This window comes from Salmo salar, chromosome 23, assembly GCF_965601325.2.
Source record: "Salmo salar chromosome 23, fSalSal1, whole genome shotgun sequence".
Lineage (NCBI taxonomy): Eukaryota > Metazoa > Chordata > Actinopteri > Salmoniformes > Salmonidae > Salmo > Salmo salar.
In genome coordinates, this window is record NC_138313.1 from 9559274 (window position 1) to 9566788 (window position 7515).

General features: G+C 42.6%; 1 pseudogene; it reads left to right on the plus strand.

Moving 5' to 3' along the window:
- Positions 1 to 7268, plus strand: part of LOC106583989 (dolichyl pyrophosphate Man9GlcNAc2 alpha-1,3-glucosyltransferase-like) — an 82402-nt pseudogene extending 75134 nt beyond the window's left edge.
- The last annotated feature ends 247 nt before the right edge of the window (positions 7269 to 7515 follow it).

The following is a 7515-nucleotide window of genomic DNA, read 5'->3' on the forward strand; positions in this document are numbered from 1 at the left end:
ACCTTCAAAATAGATATTAGAAATTGGTTTAAAAAGTGCATCACCTGCTGCAACAAGTGCCGATGAAACTCAACTTGTCGAAACCACTGCTACAGTTGCTGGTGATCATAGCAATGTGGCTAGCTGTAACGCCCTGGCCATAGAGAGGGGTTTTTTGTTCTTTATTTTGGTTAGGCCAGGGTGTTACATTGAGTGGGCGTTCTATGTTCTTTTTCTAGGTCTTTTGTATTTCTTTGTTTTGGTCCGTGTCTGACTCCCAATCAGGCACAGCTGAAGTTCGTTGTTGTTGATTGGGAGTCACACATAAGGAGCAGGTTTTTCCTTTGGGTTTTGTGGGGGAATGTTTTCTGTCTCGTTCGTTTTTGACCAGACAGGACTGTTAGCTTTCGTTGCTGTTTGATGTTTTGTTTATAGTGGTTCATTTTATTAAATATTTATAATGAATCCACAACCTCCGCTGCATCTTGGTTTTCTTGTGACTGTCATGTCCTGACCAGCAGAGGGAGCAATTGTAGTAGTTTTGGTCAGGACGTGGCAGAGATTTTTATGTTACGTGTGAGTTGGTTGTTGGACTCCCAATTGAAGGCAGGTGTGTTGAGTTGCCTTTGATTGGGAGTCCTATATAGTAGTGTGTGTTTTTCCTTGTGGTTGTGGGTAATTGTTTCTGTTCAGTGTGTTATGCTGTCAGTACTGTTGAGCTGTCGGTGTTTTCTTGTTTTGTAGTGTTCCAGTGTTCTTTTTGAATTAAATCATGAACACTAACTCCGCTGCACCTTGGTCTTCTTCTCTCCATGACGACAGCCCTTACAGTGACGACAGCCGTTACACTAGCCCACAGAGTTAATGTTATTAGACTGAACAAAAATATAAACGCAACATGTAAAGTGTTGGTACCATGTTTCATGAGCTGAAATAAAAGACCCAAGAAATGTTCCATATGAACAAATAGCTTATTTTTCTCCAATGTTTAACACAAATGTATTTACATACCTGTTAGTGAGCATTTCTCCTTTGCCAAGATAATCCATCCACCTCACAGGTGTGACATATCAAGAAGCTGATTAAACAGCATGATCATTACACAGGTGCACCTTGTGCTGCGGACAATAAAAGGCCACTCTAAAATGTGCAGTTTTGTCACACAACACAATGCCACAGATGTCTCAAGTTTTGACGAAGTGTGCAATTGGCATGCTGACTGGAGGAAACAGAGCCGTTGCCAGATACTTTTATGTTAATTTCTCTACCATCAGCTGCCTCCAATGTCATTTTAGATAATTTGACAGTACACCCAACCGGCCTCACAACTACAGACCACATGTAACCATGCCAGGCCAGGACATCCACATTTTGCTTCTTCACCTGTGGGATGGTCTGAGCCCAGCCACCCGGACAGCTAATGAATCTGTGGGTTTGCGCAATCAAATCATTTCTATGCAAACTGTCAGAAACCGTCTCAGGGAAGCTCACCTGCATGCTCGTCGTCTTCACCAGGTTCTTGACCTGACTGCAGTTCGGCATCGCGACCGACTCCAGTGGGTAAATGCTCACCTCCGATGGACACTGGCACACTGGAGAAGTGTGCTCTTCACGGATGAATCCCGGTTTCAACTGTACGGGGCAAATGGCAGACAGCGCATATGGCATTGTGTAGGCAAGCAGTTTGTTGATGTCAACGTTGTGATCAGAGTGTTGTGATCAGAGTGCCCCACAATGAACACAATTACATTTTATCTTTGGCAATTTGGATGCACAGAGATACTGTGACGATACAGTACAAAATTCCTGGAAGCAGAAAATGTCAGTTCTTTCATGGCCTGTATACTCACCAGACATGTAACCCATTGAGCACGTTTGGGATGCTCTGGATTGACGTGTACGACAGCGTGTTCCAGTTCCTGGCAATATCTAGCAACTTTGCACAGCCATTGAAGAGGAGTGGGACAACATTCCACAGGACACAATCAACAGCCTGATCAACTCCATGCCAAGGAAATGTGTCACGCTGCATGAGGCAAATGGTGGTGACACCAGATACTGACTGGTTTTCTGATCCACGCCCCTACCTTTTTTTTAAGGTGTCTGTGACCAACAGATGCATATCTGTATTCCCAGTCATGTGAAATCCATAGATTAGGGCCTACTTATTTTTTTTATTTTTTTTATTTCACCTTTATTTAACCAGGTAGGCTAGTTGAGAACAAGTTCTCATTTGCAACTGCGCCCTGGCCAAGATAAAGCAAAGCAGTTCGACACATACAACAACACAGAGTTACACATGGAATAAACAAACATACAGTCAATAATACAGTAGAAAAAGTCTATATACAGCATGTGCAAATGAGGTAGGATAAGGGAGGTAAGGCAATAATTAGGCCATGGTGGCGAAGTAATTACAATATAGCAATTAAACACTGGAATGGTAAATGTGCAGAAGATGAATGTGCAAGTAGAGATACTGGGGTGCAAAGGAGCAAGATAAATAAATAAATACAGTATGGGGATGAGGTAGTTGGATGGGCTATTTACAGATGGGCTATGTAGTGATGTGCAGTGATCTGTGAGCTGCTCTGACAGCTGGTGCTTAAAGCTAGAGAGGGAGATATGGGTCTCCAGCTTCAGTGATTTTTGCAGTTCGTTCCAGTCATTGGCAGCAGAGAACTGGAAGGAAAGGCGGCCAAAGGAAGAATTGGCTTTGGGTGTGACCAGTGAGATATACCTGCTGGAGCGCGTGCTACGGGTGGGTGCTGCTATGGTGACCAGTGAGCTGAGATAAGGCGGGGCTTTACCTAGCAGAGACTTGTAGATGACCTGGAGCCAGTGGGTTTGGCGACAAGAATGAAGCGAGGGCCAGCCAACGAGAGCATACAGGTCGCAGTGGTGGGTAGTATATGGGGCTTTAGTGACAAAACGGATGGCACTGTGATAGACTGCATCCAATTTGTTGAGTAGAGTGTTGGAGGTTGGAGGTTAGTTAACACAGTGTCCAAAGAAGGGCCAGAGGTATACAGAATGGTGTCGTCTGTGTAGAGGTGGATCAAAGAATCACCAGAAGCAAGAGCGACATCATTGATGTATACAGAGAAGAGAGTCGGCCCGAGAATTGAACCCTGTGGCACCCCCATAGAGACTGCCAGAGATCCGGACAACAGGCCCTACGATTTGACACACTGAACTTTATCAGAGAAGTAGTTGGTGAACCAGGCGAGGCAATCAATTGAGAAACCAAGGTTGTTGAGTCTGCCGATAAGAATGTGGTGATTGACAGAGTCGAAAGCCTTGGCCAGGTCTATGAATACGGCTGCACAGTACTGTCTCTTATCGATGGCGGTTATGATATCGTTTAGGACCTTGAGCGTGGCTGAGGTGCACCCATGACCAGCTCTGAAACCAGATTGCATAGCGGAGAAGGTACGGTGGGATTCGAAATGGTCGGTAATCTGTTGGTTAACTTGGCTTTCGAAGACCTTAGAAAGGCACGGCAGGATAGATATAGTTCTGTAGTAGTTTGGGTCTAGAGTGTCTCCCCCTTTGAAGATGGGGATGACCGCGGCAGCTTTCCAATCTATGGGAATCTCAGACGATACGAAAGAGAGGTTGAACAGGCTAGTAATAGGGGTTGCAACAATTTTGGCAGATAATTTTACAAAGAGAGAGTCCAGATTGTCTAGCCCGGCTGATTTGTAGGGGTCCAGATTTTTCAGCTCTTTAAGAACATCAGCTATCTGGATTTGGGTGAAGGAGAAATGGGGGAGGCTTGGGCGAGTTGCTGTGGGGGGTGGAGGGCTGTTGATCAGGGTAGGGGTAGCCAGGTGGAAAGCATGGCCAGCCGTAGAAAAATGCTTATTGAAATTCTCAATTATAGTGGATTTATCAGTGGTGACAGTGTTTCCTAGCCTCAGTGCAGTGGGCAGCTGGGAGGAGGTGCTCTTATTCTGCATGGACTTTACAGTCTCCCAGAACTTTTTTGAGTTTGTGCTACAGGGTGCAAATTTCTGTTTGAAAAAGCTAGTCTTAGCTTTCCTAACTGCCTGTGTATATTTGTTCCTTACTTCCCTGAAAAGTTACATATCACGGGGGCTATTAGATGCTAATGCAGAACGCCACAGGATGTTTTTGTGCTGGTCATGGGCAGTCAGGTCTGGAGAGAACCAAGGGCTTTATCTGTTCATGGTTCTAAAGTTTTTGAATGGGGCATGCTTATCTAAGATGGTGAGGAAGGCACTTTTAAAGAATAACCAGGCATCCTCTACTGACGGGATGAGGTCAATATCCTTCCAGGATACCCGGGCCGGGTCGATTAGAAAGGCCTGCTCGCTGAAGTGTTTTAGGGAGCGTTTGACAGTGATGAGGGGTGGTCGTTTGACCGCAGACCCATTACGGGTGCAGGCAATGAGGCAGTGATCGCTGAGATCTTGGTTGAAAACAGCAGAGGTGTATTTGGAGGGCAAGTTGGTTAGGATGATATCTATCTATATCAACTGCAACTCAGTAAAATCTTTGAAACTGTTGCATGTTGCGTTTATATTTGTGTTTAGTATAGTATTATAATGATTTTTAGGACATGAATAAGGGATTTATTTGTGATGTATAGTCAATGGATGTATTAATTAACTGGTAAGCGCATGGTGTGATAAATACCACTTTTTTAACAGCGGTTCCACACATTCAGTGACACACTGTGTGGTAAAAATATTATTTCTATGTTATTCTGTTGTATTCCATTATATTAAATCTTACTATAAATATGTGTGTTGACTCTGGGGAACTGTGGGGAATGTAAGTGTTTTAATAAACAAAACAAGAACTATTGATTTAATTTGCATGGCTGCACAGGCCAGTAATATAGTTAAACTCAAAATATGCTATTCTATTGTATTGAAAATACATTTTATTAGTCTTATGTTTTTTAGGACCTGCCTAAATGAATTATTGTCTTTGTGATGGTGTATATTCAATGGATTTATTCAAATATACGCCCACCCACATCACACACTCCCACTCGTCAATGGTGGTGCCGGCATGTGCATGGGAGGTGTAAAAGTCCGGCAATAATGTGGTAAAAATGGGGATGTTTTTTTTTACATGCAACATAGGTCCTGTGTGACCTAGGTAGTTGTAAAGAGGCAATTCTGTTTTGGATGCTTCCCAATCTACTTAATTACTGTCGGTATTCATCTTGCCTTGCTCTGCAAATGCGATCAAAGATGTGCATTAGCTTATTATAAAGGAGATGTCGATATGAACAGCTAAGAGAAGTGTTGTTAGTAAAAGCATTCGAATTTCATTGAAATGTTACTGTATTTCACTTTCATGTAGTAGGCCATGCGTAATACAAATACAGAATATGGTGCTGAGGTTAGAGAACAATGTACCGTTAATGAGGAAGCCTACTGATCGCCAACAGGGTACGTCAACACATGGAACGTGGCCATGGGTATGTAGGCCTATGTTGTGTATTTTATTACCGGTTTAAAATGCTCTATAACTTTTTATCGTCCCGTACCCCTTCAAACATTCAACCTCCAGCTGCGTACCCCCTCTAGCACCAGGGTCAGCGCACTCTCAAATGTTTTTTGTTGTTGCCATAATTGTAAGCCTGCCACACACACACACACACACACATTTAGGGCTTGAACCACCCAGTTTAAACATTTGTATTTTTACATCTCAATAAATAAGGCTGTTGGCCGGCTGCCCATGGAAATCAAATGCTGATCCAACTGATTTGTTCTAGCGCCGGGCCTGATGTCCCTGTTTTTAGTTCTTGCAGTAATAAAGGCTTTAAATGTTTTAGTTAGAACAGATTCTCTGGTACACATAATTTATTTAGTGTTGTTTACACTGTTCCAAACTGTCAGAATTTGTTTTATATTGTAAGCTTCCACAACTAACTCAAATGTCTTCCACACATCGGACTTGCTTGAAATGCACTCATAAGCAACATGTAAATAGAGGCTTTTTTTGCTGGCGTTCTATAAGAACTCCCCATTGTTCTGCCAACAAATTGAGAGCATCACCCTAGTGCGGCAATGTTTGCAAACACAGAATGGGGTCTATAGGCTTAGATGTCCACTGTATGATATAAATATATAGCCTATATAAAGGAGAAGAAGCTTAGGCCTAAACTTTTGAATGAAACATTCCAAATTACAAGGCTTTTGCGCCGTTATTCAAACGACATTTTCACTGCAACCTAGAGTAGAATTTTGTAGTTGCTTGAAAACAATAATGAAGTATTCTTTGCATTGTGTTGTTGTAGGCTAGGATAATTGTATTGTCCTTAAACAAGATCAGTAGTGGAGCTTTTTGACACACAGCGTGTCATGTCTTCACTGTTCTTTCATGCACCTGGCCTTTCCGCTGCCTATCAGCTATTCCTATTTGTTCTTGTGGATTCGTATTGAAATTGTATGCAGATTGGAATGTTTTTATGTGTGATTTGATTCCTAGTTAGCCTGTTATAGATCTGGACAAACGATCCACCCAGCACTATTGTCACTATGAATGGTGGATAGAGTGCAGGATAGAACACTAGACAGGTAGACTATATGGACTGTGGTATAGTAAAAGTTAACACCTAGAAAACAATAGTACATACTACTGTAAGTCGCTCTGGATAAGAGCGTCTGCTAAATTACTAAAATGTAAATGTAATGGAAGTACCAAAACACCTTGATTATAAGGGAGGAGCATGCAAGCAGATGATGAAATGTTGCTAGGATGGAAGAAATTATACAGTAAAATCTGCAACTAGCTAATGTAAAGTAGGGGAAAAAACACACTACCCTCCCCTCTGCCCAATAAAAAAAAATCACACAACCCTTCCAAAAGCAATTTTGTTGTTGAAACCGAAGATAAACTGAGCAGAGAAGCCTCTGACAGTGTGGTAAACAAAACAACGTACAGTACATATTCTGCTATTCTATCTTGCATGCAATGATGTCAGAGGGAAAAAAATAACTGTGTTTGTTGTTTGCAGTATCTTCTTTGTTGTTGTAATATCCTTACGGACATGTCCGTTTCACCAATGAAGGATTCCAGCTTGAAGATGAATGCACTAGCTGTAAGCCACTCTGGATAAGAGGTCTGCTAAATGACTAAAATGTAAATAAATAAAAAAATGGCTCCTGTGCTCCTGTTGCACCACCAGGGTGCGCTGTCATATCTTTGAGGTGATAGACCTAGGGAGCGGCCTGCTCAGTCTGGAGGAATACAACTTCTTTGGGGAGAAGTGTGACAGGGATGCCTGGGTTGCAGTGTTGTAGTCCGGTCTTGTCTCAGTGTCGGATACATTTTTACTTGGCCTTAACTTGATCTTGGACAATGAGGACATGTAATTTCTTCCCGAGACCAGCGGAGTAAAAAAAGAATAATTAGCAGCTCTCATTAAGTAAGGGCACAAAACCGCTTCGCCAGGCCAAATATCCACCCTCCTTTCATGACACATTAATATCGTATCGCCTATTGAAACCTGGACTTCCAACTTTACTTGCAGTAGCGGTGCGTGGGTAA